The sequence below is a fragment of the Crassostrea angulata genome, chromosome 8 (genome assembly GCF_025612915.1).
Source record: "Crassostrea angulata isolate pt1a10 chromosome 8, ASM2561291v2, whole genome shotgun sequence".
NCBI lineage: Eukaryota > Metazoa > Mollusca > Bivalvia > Ostreida > Ostreidae > Magallana > Magallana angulata.
This window is the reverse complement of record NC_069118.1, coordinates 22,021,179-22,035,527: the sequence shown is the minus strand read 5'-3', so window position 1 is coordinate 22,035,527 and position 14,349 is coordinate 22,021,179. Positions and strand designations below refer to the sequence as shown.

Here is a 14,349-nt window from a genome sequence, read left to right as displayed (position 1 = left end):
ACACATCTTGATATGAATATTCAGATGACAAAATCTAATCAGAAAAAAATGTTGTTTCCCTATTTAAATCAGCCGAGAAGTATGCAGAGTTATAGAATGATCGCTGGAAAATGTTTTCTAATATATTTCGATGCTGCTGCTACAATATTTAAGAATGGACAGTTTAAGATAGAAACTTTTATTGATAACGCTGTAGGATGATAGAAAAATAGTTATCTGCAAGTATGTTGTACTTGTAGATCTGAAGCCTCTACTCTTCAGTGAATGGATAGACTATCAGCTTTAATTGAAATAAATATTTAAAAAAAATTGATATAATTGCTTACTCCGTATTTCTTCTTCTTTCTTTAATTTTGAAGATATCATAATTACGTGAGTATTTTCGTTGCTTCAAATAATGAAAATATTTCTGAATTTTACATCTTATGAATACTGTACATAAAGAAATAAATCGGCAGACGAAAAGCTAATACATTTGTATATTGACCATTTAAAAAGAGAAAATGCGATTTTAGTCGCCTTTACAAATCTGATTTTAGAATGAGGAAATAATAAGGCTGATAAAAATGTTATTTGATAGGCAAATCATATTTTAAGAACATACTCTGAAACCAACGTACGTGTATCGTTTACAGTATCGTAACATTAGTTCACATTAGGTAAAAAAAATCAGCATTATTGTTATAAAAATACATGACGCTAAATAAACTCATATTTCTACAATTGTGATTTGCAAAAACATGATTTTTTCTTTCACCACTTATGTTTCGCCAAGAAAATAATCATTGTTAGAATCTAAATATTTATAACTATTTCTATGCAAAGTTGCATAATAGAAATGCGATATTTGATAAACCTTCACCTTGATTTAATGAACAATAAATTAAATTTACTTTTAATTACATGAGCCTCTTTCCTACGTAGAATTGCTGTTGACTTTTTTTTACTTTGTGAAGCATATTCAATTGATAGCTTTTATCTACATACAAGTATATTTTAGAGATTTGTTCTCCTTCAATACTTTTTTTTCAAAAGGAGCAATATTATTCAGTTCTTATGAGTTTTGTTCTACGTTAAATTTATATTTACAAGGGAATTCAGAGTGATACTGAAAATCATTTTTATTAGAAGTTATGATAAAAGGAAGTAATTTTAAAAAGGTTTCAAGTAGATAGAATAGATAAAATATACTTTTTTTCTACATAAAAACTATTTGTAACAATTGTATCAACATGGTCATATTTTATTCAAAATGTATTTATGAACAATGTATGAGTGTAGCTGAGATTCGCTTGTCCTCACTCTCTTTAATTAGAATCAAATTAAGAATCCCATGTGCAGTTGTGAAATAAACAAACATATTAAACATACTTAGACAATGTTTTCCGAATGTAAACTATCTGTGTAAGTTACACTTTCAAGGGATATGCCTCACGCTGATTTAAACAGACTTGATACCTTGTCATATAATACCATCGTAATACTACTTAATAATCAGGGGTAAATAATCAGACTAAATTCGGATTAATTTGTTTCACGTTGTTTATAATTATACTTTCGTGAGGAGGCATTCTTTAAAGACACATGCAGCCAATGGACATTGTGTCTTATTTATTGTTACAACACATAATTTTACGCCCAATGCTGTTTTTTCTACGCGTATCTGACACATTTCAAATGATGATAAATATTCTGTCGTGTCCAAAAATTGCACTTATTTGTTGTGTTCAACAGCTGGCTTTCATACACAGGTATATAGTGATGCAAGCAAATTGTTCTATAATACAAACACTTCGCTTTTCCATATTGGAAAACGAGCATGGAATATGTCAGCTTATGTGTTTTGATTTTGACGCTTATGTTTATCGTTTCTGATGTACAAGTAAGTAATGGACTCTCAGCAAATATGAAAAGTAAGTCCCTTACATTTATATGTTATATCAAATGTGAAGCATTGTAAGACATCCGTTTAAATATAAATATGATGTAATTGTTATAGGTTACTTTTTCACGGATCATTATATTTAACGTAGATTTATATAAAGAATCTTTAATATATAATTGTTTTAAATTTGCATCTGGTCATGTAATTTTTCACCTAAGTAATTTGAACACGTTATGATTAAAAACATTGATATGAAACTGGTGAAAGGTGCAAATTACCTATTTTGACCTACAAATAATGTGTGGATGTACATATATATTGTTGTTTATAATCTGTTTTTACTACTCCTATCTGCAGGTCGTCGTAGGATGGTTGTAAGAAGAGATGGTATTTACGGTGTAAAGAAGAAACGCTGGAGGAAGAAGAGTTCATGGCGTGCAATAGCTGTCTAACAATTAAAAAAAGTGTTAGCTTTATTTTAAAATTAAGTGAATTTCTTTCACAACTTATTATGTTTTAATGTACTGTTAAGCCAGTTCTAACAAACGTTAAATTGATGTTGTACATTACTGATCAGACCCAACCTAACACCAGAGTAAACCCCAACTAAACCCCGTGTTTACTCTCTGGGTTTACTTTTTGAAAATTTTGGTCCACTCGGGGTTTACTTTGGGTTTACTAGAGAATTGCTTTTGGAATCAACTATCCGCCATGAAGTGTGAAGTAGACGTGTATTTTATCTTATCATCCTACTGCATGTGATTCCTGTCCCTTGTTTATTCCGAATACACATGTAGCGTCTGCTTTCAGGGTATACTTCTGATCGGGGTGTACTCTCTGTGTCCACTCTGGGTTTAGTTGGGGTTTACTCTGGGTCCATTCTAATAAACGAAGAGTAAACCCAGAAAGTAAACCCAGGGTTTAGTTGGGTTTACTTTCTGTTAGGTTGGGTCTGATCGGTACTGTAATTGATCGTGGGTAAATTATTTTGACATTTTTCAAATCAGATATATTGAGCAGTGTAAACAGATTTAAAGAATTATTCAATTCATAACAAAGAGCTTAATACAATTTTTATCATTTTTACGTGTAAAGTAGTATTCTTTGAAAATATTTTGGGGGGATATTTTGTTGATAAAATGTGAGGAGAATGTTAAACAAATCCAAATGCAAACAATATACATTGCAATGTTAAAAAACAGGTAACCATCACCCAAGTTGAATAAGGGTTTTGACCAAATACTAATGTAACACATCGTTTTGTAAAATCCTATACACAGACAACCAGAAATGAAAAAATAACTTATGATAAAAAACTTAACATACCATTTAAGATGTCTAACTTCCTCACATTTTCTGTCCCAGTGTATTTTGATTCTAAAACTAAATCTGAAACTGATCTTGTTCATAATGCGCATTTAAAAATAATTATCTAGGGGAAGGCGGAGCTTGGGCTTACAACGAATATATATATGTATATAAATGTGTTGACACGCTTCGTCATTAGATTCAACAAACACAACTTTTCACGCAACCATGAAATACTGTTTGCTGTGTATTTTGATTATATCACTGTTGAATGTTGCCTCTGAAGCTCAAACGACACCTTCGGTAATGGTATACACTCAAGAGTAAGTACGCATTTGCATACTGAGAGCTGTAAAGATCCAAGAAATGAAATTATTTCAAATTAAATTAGTAAGCATTGTGATTTCAAAGACCTGTGTATTGTGTTATTATCCTTTTAAAATAGTGTCTTTTACTAATCAGTAAGTTTTAAAGGTCATAGAATGGCCATTTCTTCTTTAGGCAAGGGAAGTCCTACTAAATAAAGATAAAAAATGAACATTATTGAGGTTTTATGTCCATGAACCTTTATTGAATATGGAAGAGTGTAGTTTATCTAACATAAAACAGAATCATACTAGATGTGGATCAATGTCCTTTTCAAACAAAGTCATAAAATCAATAAGCTTCAATATGATATTAAATACCAAACCCCAAAACATAACTTTGACCTAAGTAAATGATTTTTTTTCATTTATGATGGATTACATGTTGGCCTACTTTCAAGAGCAATATATAGTGTTAAGGATGATAAGGATACTCAGGATTTGAGTTATTAAATTCGGATTGTTATAAAGTTTAATATCACGAATAAAATTTTCTTTAAACAGGCTCAGACAAAAATTTACTTGTAACAAAACAGGATATTCGGACAAATTTTAGCAGATGTTGTCGTCCGCTAGGTTATTTATGCAGTACTAAATCATTAATGAAATTGGAAAGTATTGAAAATGATTATAAACAATAAAACACACCATCACCCAAAAATTTTGAAATTTGACCTCGTATAAATTCTATTGTTGTGCCACCAAAATAAGATCATAAGTATTTTAATACTATGAATGTTTTTGTATTATCATCATTCATTTTTTCAGACTTAATCAAAAATGGGTAATAATTTGAAAAGTGATAGAGAAATTCGGACTGGAATATATAAAAAATGTTCCTGAAAAATTACTGTTTTGTATCTATTTATTGTCACTGCCATTCACATATTGCATTTTTTTTCTTCCAAAGTTACATTATTCATTTGTAATGTTTTAAGATATAGAAAATTTTCACTGTAATAAAAATCTTTTAAGGAATTCTTTTTAATTTTTCAAAAAATATTCAATGGCCAATAACTTAATAAATGAGTCATGGACGTACTTTTTTGAAAGTTAAAAGTAGGAATGAAACTAAAACAAAAACATTATGTTTTGGCACACAAAACCGTAACAGCATTTGAATTGTTAGTGGAAAAGTTGTTTTTAGCAAATTCAAATTAATTTAGAATTCAGTTAATGTTAAAATTTGGAAATTGTTTTGTATCTGATAGTGAGCACAGATCAAGTAGGATGTATGGTGTTTCTAGGTCCCGCCGCTATAGATAGGGGCATCAAAGAAGGTGCTGAATCAACAGAAAAAGCTTTGCTTCTTGCTAACATTTCTATATATACAACAATAAAACGGATTCTGTCCTTCAAAATTAAAAACAAACACAATCAATTCATTGGGTTTTTTTTTTCTACAAATAACACGGTTGGTCCTCATCAACTACAAATTAGGATGCGAAATCTAAATTGTTTTTTTATTTCTAAACAGTATAATTGTTGAATAAAATTTGAACTAGAGAGTATTAATTAAATTGATTTTGTTAAAAAGAAATTATTAATTGTTTTGTTCTTATTGAGTATAAATACGAAATATGACATAGCTTGCGATTTCAATTTATCTCGTTCACAATTTTTAATTTTTTTGTTAATGAAATAGGTGATATTTTCTATTTTTCCGACAGTCAAATTACTATGAGCCTACAAAGCCATTTTGTATCTGTTGTTAAAATCATTGATATTAATCAGGCAGTGCGTATTGGTCTGACTTGTTATCTCTTTGGTCTTTCTCCGGGTAAACAAGTTAGATTTCCTAAGCTCTAGCTCCCTCTCCTCTGTACTGTGTTTTTCATTCGTCACGGTGAAAAATAGTGTTTTTCTGGGATTTTCAATCAGTATGTGCAGCCTAAATTCACATTACAATACATATCGTCTCATCCGGGCTTTTTGTTTTTACTGACAATTTGTAAGTAGTGGCGCACCCCGACAGTTTTCATATATCTTTCAAACAAAATAAACAAAAAAATTACTTGTTATTCGATTATAGAAACTTGTCGATCTTGTAGTATTAAATTGAAATAAACTAGGTTTTTTGATATTTTCAAACATCTCTCTTGTATTATACATTTTTTTAAGTTGATAACTTGACTATAAATATTGAATGCACTTTGCTGCCGTAGACAAATAAAAAGACCGCATATCATGCTACATGTGTAATTATCAATTTCTGCTTTTGTTGAATGAAAAAATGACAATAATAAACTGTCAACCATCTCAAACATCAATATAACGAAATACAAATTCAAAGCAGACCAACATGGACCACTAAAAATATAGAGGTAGGACCAGGTGCCATGGAGGAGTGAGCATCCTCTGCTGACCGCTTACACCCGCCGTGTGCTCTTTGTCGTAATCGGGGAAAAAATGGATAAGTCCGTAGACAATTAGGTAATTAATTATGGTCTAACAATTAGTATGAAAAACGTCAGTCAGCATGCGACCTAGTGGTAGATAGTATTTGCTGACAAGGTCGTTGTATCGACCATAGAACCTACGAAAAGATGACTTCAAAAGAGACTGTTGATAGTCCTGTTTTATTAACTTTTTTGCCAGTAGCTTGCCTCGCCTTAGAAACTGTTCAAACGAAGAACATGCCCTGTGTATCAAATTAACTGAGAGACAAAAACACCATATGCAGGTGATGAAGGTATATTGCTACATAAGTAAGGAAAGTTGACTTTAGAATAATAGAGGTCATCGCGTTGGTCATAAAGTTTTATTGTTAGGTAATATAACCATCAATGTCCATTCCCAGTAAAATGTCTTAATATTAACTTTTAATGTGGAAAATCTGAAGAACAAAACATATCATGAGCATTGTTTTTATGGATCAATAGTTTATCATATCAAATATTTGTTGTTTTAAGCATTGGCAAGTTCCATTCTTTACTTTATCATCTGATAGATACATCTGTCTATTAAAGTACTGACGGGAGTTGATTTTATTATTTAATTTTTTTTATTCTAAAATCAACAATGTGTAACTTCGGATGGCAAATAGTTTCTTAACTGGTTTTATTATGAATTATCGGGCTTTCCAGACAAGACTTCCGATATATAGACGGAAAACCCTACATTAACCAGTTGATGTAATAAATCTAAAAATAGAAAAAATGTATCAGCAGTCGAAATATTTTTAAAACTTTGGTATCGAAGCCATTTTGAACTCTGGTGTAGAAATACATACGACTTCAAAAAATACCATTTAAAATCTGACTTGTTTCAATGTATTTTATAAATAAGTTTCCTTGAAAAAAATTCTTTTGAATACATAACATTACACTTAATAAATTGAATTATTTTCACGCAATTAGTCTTGCCAGCGCGGTTATGATTTGTGCTTATGTCCAAACACTGTTTCACTTCAGTTTTGTCGGTAAGTTTATTGAATTCAACCCCACATAACACCTCAATTATTACAAAATGTAAAGTAGCAGGGGCGATCTTTATTTACCTGATTTAAAGTGTTGTTCACGATGCATTGTGCTCTATAGGCTAGGAACTGGGAATTATATGCACATTTTCAGGACATGGTTGAAAAATAAATCGTTTTTACACATATAAAAATATCGTAAATTGAGCATTATTTTTAAAATTATTGTCACTTCATTAAACAAATTCATTTCAAACATCTTTACATGGAGCATGTTTGTTTTAAATCAGATAATGGGTTTGAGATGTACAAATTTGATATACAATTTAAACGTAGTCAAAGAAATAATTTAAGTTCACATACTTACTGGAAAAAGTTTTATTGCAACTCACCCATTGTCTAATAATGCAAGGAATCTATACAATTTATGAAATTTAAGCAATACAAGTAGACTTCTGTCTTCGTTGCTTCCTAACAAGATATCAATTGGTGGGTTTGATAGGGTTTTGATTTTTTCAAAAATATTAGATGGAGATGGTGTTATAAACCGCCATCTTCAATGCAATGAGAATACAGTTTCGTTGTGTTTTATGTGCCTTATTACTGAAAAATATCCAAAAATGCAAAGTCGCTTTATATTTAATTTATTTAGATTTTCATAAAAACTACAACAGCAACAAAAGGAGAGAAATCGTTTTCTATGTGTAAAGTCTGTCTGTGTTTTTTCTTATTTTGATGGGTTTTTTCAGGTTATCAAGACTGAATTTTCTCTTAAATTTCATTATAATGTATAAAATTATTCATTTATTTTATATTTGATAACCTTGTAGAAATAAAGAGTCTGCCTACAGCCAGGAAGCTAAAATAAGTGTCGCAAATTCTGACTCAAAACACGTAAAATATTTGACAATCCTAAGTAAGTTTCTGTTTCGGCATGACTAATAATGAAAAAGAATGTGAGGTTAAAGGTTAGTATGGTTGTCTGTTTACTTAAGTACATAAATCCAGTTGGCTAGAGCACTTTCACATTCCTCGTTAGAAAGTGATTTATTACAGACACCAAGTTCAACCAAAATGAAATATTTTTGCCTGTGTGTTTTGATGATGACTTTAATGTTTATAATGATTCAGGGAAACGAGAATGTGGGGACTACTTTCACAAAGAAAAGTAAGCTTTTTAATATAAATCTAATATGATAAAATTAGATTATATGTCTTAAGGATAGAGTGTTTGAGATAGCAAATGTAAGGATTTTTTTCAAAAATTACACAACAATTCACCGAACCTAATTGTTTTAATAAATATATAGGAATTTTTATTAGTCTATGCATTGGTTGAAACATGTTTAATGCTTTATTTTTAGTTGTAATCGAGAAACAAAGGGTATTGAAAATTTTAAATCTGTAGTATATCCGTATTATAGTTGTCTTAAAAGAAAACAATCTGCGTTTTGCACACACCAAAAAAATAAACAAAAAAAAAAAGTAAAGAACAACAACAAAACTGCGTCCATTTAGTGCATGTCATAACTGTGATAGGTCACTTGAGTCACTCAATTGACCTACTGCAATATGTCTTAGTCCATTGTCGTGCGCCGTGCAACGACTGTCGTCTGTTTACTATTTTACATTTTTATTTTCTTCTGAAAAGCAACAAAGGCAACAGTTTCCATCTAAGTTGTAAATTCAGGACTTCAACACCCCTAGGACCTTTCTTCTCCATTTCCGTATATACATGTATTTGAAGGGTTAAAATTTTTATGAAACCCTCTTTACCCAATTTGTAAAAGGCCTTTCCCTCGATTAGAAGTTCAGGATCTTGATTGGAGTTGTTATGACCATATAGTCTAAATAAATTAAATTCTTCTCTTCTCCAATATATATTTGATAAAAATTAAATACATAGCTATTATGCCTTTGACCTGAAGTGTAAATAATGTGTTCATTATGTTATTTTTTAGATAGTGAAATTCACTGCTCATGCGGGAGAGTTTAAGGTGTTTTACTCGGGGGGGGGGGGTGAAAAATTATCTTACACAGTGAATATGTATTTTCCGGTCCCTTGAGACACGTAGGTCACCTATTGTCGTTGGTCGTATGCTGTCTGTAAACAATTTTACATTATCAATTGGCTATATTTAATTGAGTATGTTTTGTATTTTAGTAAATCTACTTTAATATCCATGTGCATTGTATGCCTGTGTACATTTTAAATGAAACTGTGAATATTATTATTAAAAATCGGTCATTAAAAGCCTGCATTTGTCTTTTCTTCTTACTAACATTTTACAATATCTCTTCATTCTTGAGATATGGCAGAGTTAATCCGAAAACTTCCCGACTCTTGCCCCATCCCCTCCTTTATGAAAATAGGTGTTTTTAAACAACCAAATCATAACTGACGGGAGTTAACTGTAAAAGTCAGAGGTGTTTTGGATTGGTGTTTACACTCCAACAGGAGTCTTTATATGCAAAAGTGACACCCTCCAACGTTTCAGTGTAAGAACTTTGGTACTCAGATGACCGTCCAATGCATGTAAACCTTTTGTTTGTTAACATTTTTTTCATCTTTTAAGTTACTGACATTATCTTATAATAGAAATCTTTGGGACAAACATGTATATCAATACAATTGCAATGTATTTATTTAAGGCTCTATGTTTGTCATATGCTATTTCTTTATATTTATTTAATTCGTAGTTGTCAGTATCAGGGCTAAAAGAATAGATGGAATATACGGCATCACCAAGAAACGTCTATGTAGTAGGAGGATTCCACGTCGAAGATTCTGCAAACAATGAATTTTATAAATGTGATCTCTTCGGAAGAAATAATTGCATATTTTCACACCCTTTGAATTATCTATTTGTTCTTGTCAGTTAAAATGTTGCCACATTACCTAGTACTGTACGTAATATTCAAGCCAAAAAAGGTTTTTAAAGACGTTATTAATGTTACTTAAAAGCTGTGCAACAATTTTTTACTGAAGTTCTGTAATTAAAACACAACCAACGATTAATACTCAGTACAACTGACTGTGAATACATTGTACCTTTATAATATAAACAATAAAATGCTCTTTCTTACAGTGTTTTTCTCTTTACCTATCGTAACGTGCTTACAATTGTATACGTATGCATGTACTGTTACTTAAAATCATTTTTACAGAAATTCATCGTTGCCAAATACAAACACGTTTTAATACAAGGATTTATTTTGTATAGAACTGACAAAATATTACGATTATTCCCTGACAAATAAAATGCATCAAGCTTGCAACGTTTGTAAATCAAGGTGTTTTTCCCAATACATATTATTATGTGATGTATAGTGTTAAGTATACATTTGGATTATTAGCATGTTCTGTAAAACAATGTTATATTTTAACTTTTGATTGTTAAAGTTCTGAAGAACTTTTTAAGACAATTGACAATCGGGATTGTTCTAGTCGTACAAAAACACGGCTATATTGAAGTCCTTGGGACAAGTGACTTTACTTCGTTTTATACGTATAAAACTTTGTAATGAAGCAGATAGAATCCACCATAAACATTTTCTTCGACCATTGTGCCTATTCAGGCATGTATGATTTTTTAGAATCCTCAAATTATCAGATGATGAATTTACGCATTTATTTGAAATTGAATTCATTCAAACAATCGTGTCAAATGGGATAGTTACGTAATTAAAAAATTTATAGTACAACTTGCTGAAAAAAAATATGAATTTTTGAAATTGTGCTATTATATGCTTCTAAGGGATTCAAAATCAAGTCGTTTTATTTGTAAATTTATTACAGACGAGCTCATTATGACCGTAAAAGTTGGCAATAATTTGTTAACAGTTTGCCGGGGACTTCACTAAACGTCGCTATATTCATATTCGTACAATATTAATGTACTTAACTAGTTTTACTCCAAATTATGTAAGAATCATCTTATTCATCTTAAATATTTTGCAATGACAAAAGTATCAAGTTGATTTTAACTATGCTCTGATAATTAGGTAACTTGTGAATTGATTATATCTTGATTTCCTGTTGAACATGAATGTCATGCAAATTCAAAAATTAAAAAGTAAGATTATGTATGTGTTGCGTAACTTGGCCAACTTAATCGAAATGAATTGATGAACTCCATTTATTTGCGATTTGCATGTTCCCTTTTTAAAATCAAATTCAGATTCTCGTGTGAAGGTAGAAATAGAACATTTATATAATTTCAAATGTAAACAATCTGTGTAGTTACATTTTTAAGGAACATGCATCACACTAATTTCATTGTACATGAATATTCTTATGAAAATTTAGATACAGTGACTAATAAGTGATATTAAATGATCCATTTCAGTAGAAATCACCTATATGTATAAAGTCCATGAGTATAATAAATTCTTGGTTATTCTTTCTCTAATTTTCAATTCGTTCCAATATATCCTATTAAACATAAATTGATATTAAGTTTTAAGGACTTAAATTCAAATATTTCTAGAATAAATGATTAACAAGGTTTTGTGATTTGAAGGTTTTTTTTTTCAAATATAACTACATGTATAGACAGACACGAGAATGGGAAAACATTCGGATCAATTACTCCATTTAGCTAAGATCATAAAACGTACATATTCTTGTTTAATAATTTGATGCCTTTCTTGTACTTATGATAATTTTTTTCATGATCTTTATATTTTTCCTTTTTTGCTTTAAATTTCTTTATGTATTTGGGTTGAAGTAAAACCATCTTGCCCATAGACCTTGTGTTTCACCCTCCTCGTTCGTTTAATTTTTGGTTACGTGAAACAAATGACTCAAAAAAGACTGATGTGCAATGACGAAAGTCAAGACTGGTTTTTCCCTGCACAGGTATTTGTAATCCATTCACATCGATAATCTTTTATTCAATACATCGACACGGCTATCATCCAGTATGAGGTATTTTAGCATATGCCTTTTAATTTTGACTCTAATGTGCATCGTCTCTGAGGGAATAAGAATTTCTAAACTGCTAGCTAGATTAAAACGTAAGTTTATTGTTTCGTACACGTCTTAATATGAATATTCAGATGACGAAATATGAATTTAGTAACTGTTAAACATCGAAGATGCCGTTACAATACTCAAATGAGAGTGAATAAATTTAAGATCAGAACTTTTATTTAACAACGCTATAGGTATTCGGGAATAAATCATGCTTAAATTTTACAGAAAATGTTTTACGATTAGTTTTAAGTGTGGCACATATAATAATATAATGCGGTAATATAAATAGAAACACTTCTAAACACGTTCTAAACGCTATTCATTATATCATAGTAGGAAGGAAGATCTATAGAATCCGTCAATTTATAGATGATCGACCAATCATCATAATACAATCATAAAATAAAGAATACTGTATAAATCTAGATTCGAAATATATCGCAAATGCGTATAGCTTTAAAAATCATATAAAATATTATTTCTTAATTAAATAACTATATCTGCGTGTAAAACAAAAGATTTTAGTAATGTCTTACCATAAACAAATTTTGAAAACGTCATTGCTACAATGCACTCTTATTTGACTATTTATTTAAGAGTCAAATTTAAAACGGTGATAAATTTCACTACTGAATTCAAAATCCACTGATATTCCCAAAAATTGACTGACATTGTCTGACATCTACTGTATAACCACTATACCCTACTGTAAATCCACTGTACACCCACTGTACAGAGCTACTGTACCACACTTTATCCCACACAGCACAGTACCTACCCACTGACCAGCACTGTGCCTCACTGTACACCACTGTACGGGGCACTGATCAGCACTGTACACCACTGTACAGGGTACTGACAAACACTGTTCACCACTATAACCCACTGTACCTATGTCTTTTTTTTTTTATTAATTATTATGTTTAAACAATGAATTGAGTGAATTGATTCTTTCCTATTGCTTACAAGAGAGGAAATGGGCTTCTATTCCTTTAAGTTCATATATAATTGCATGCGCGGTAAGAATTTTTCCAGGGAAAGGGAGGGATATTTCATTTCTGGGGGAGCTAAGACATATTTTTTGGATATTTGTATTATGTATTTGAATTGAATTATCCTCTGAACCCCACCCATCCTCCGATTCGCTCAGGTATTAAAAACTCAGAATCCAATTTTCATACAAAATACAGCAACTTATTCAATTAAAAGGGGAAATGTATTTTATATATTTCGATATCACTGTTTAAGTAACTAAATATCTAGGGTTTTTTTCAGTGAATTTAATTTAATCAATATTCATTTGTCAAATAAATGTTAGTATATATGTTACATTAAAGTTTTAAAATTCAGAGAATTTAAAACTATGTATTACAATTTATAGATAGTATTAAATTCTTGGAATTTTAAAACTTTAATGTAACATATATGTGGAGGAGGAACAATATTTTCAACGATAAAAAGAATCCACCATATTGCTCAACATACTGATTTTTTTTCAAAAGAGAGAAGATAACTGGTCTGGACTTTAACATGTCTTTGAAGTTTTACTTCACAGGAAAATCAGCGAGGCGGTATCTGTGTATAGTATACATACTTTCAGTAGATCAAAAGGTGTGAATGTCCCAATAATCAACCCTGTAAATTGTCAGTCTGATACCTTGTTCAAGATATTATGTAATTCTTTTATAAGGGTATTTTTGGTCTTTAGATTATTAAATCCATTTGAATTATATATTTTATATATAAATTATATAAATATATATTTTTTATATATATTTTTAAAAACATTACATGTATGAATAAACGGTATACTCTAGATCTTTATATTCATCATTTTTGATGCGTTTTTTTATTATTTAAATCAAGTCGAATATTAAACAATCACATTAAGAAAATATTTATAAATTCTCTCCCCCCCCCCCCCACCAACACCAGTCGCGGATATCAAAATAAGTATGGTGTTAATTTAAAAATGAAATGTGGTGATATTAAACAGTGTTCAAATTATATTTCACTCTATTACCGTTACGGTACTTGTAATTATTACTTTTGAATTTGAACACGGTTCGTTATCACCACATGTGAAACATCTACGTGTATCTTCTCTTGCACAGCGAAGAATGTTGCCAGGATATACATGAAGTGACATAGTTTTAGTAAGAAAAAATGTATCCCCTCCTTCCCTCCCCCTCTCTCTCTCTCTCTCTCTCTCTCTCTCTCTCTCTCTCTCTCTCTCTCTCTCTCTCTCTCTGTGTTATGTTGTACATGTAACTATTCTCCTCTTAAGTCAGAAAGGCATAGCCCCCCCCCCCCCGGTAATATTTTTGCTGCATCACAATTTTATTTTAGCATCTCTTAAATTATAGGCAAAACCTCAATTAATAGGCAAACAATT

The 14,349-nt window shown here is 30.5% G+C and overlaps 1 long non-coding RNA gene across 1 annotated transcript; it reads left to right on the top strand.

Annotated features, from left to right (window-relative positions):
- The first annotated feature begins 7,939 nt into the window (after positions 1–7,939).
- Positions 7,940–10,064, top strand: LOC128160235 (uncharacterized). The gene is made up of 2 exons (XR_008240258.1): positions 7,940–8,144; positions 9,677–10,064. It is a non-coding gene; the product is annotated as an uncharacterized LOC128160235 (long non-coding RNA).
- The last annotated feature ends 4,285 nt before the right edge of the window (positions 10,065–14,349 follow it).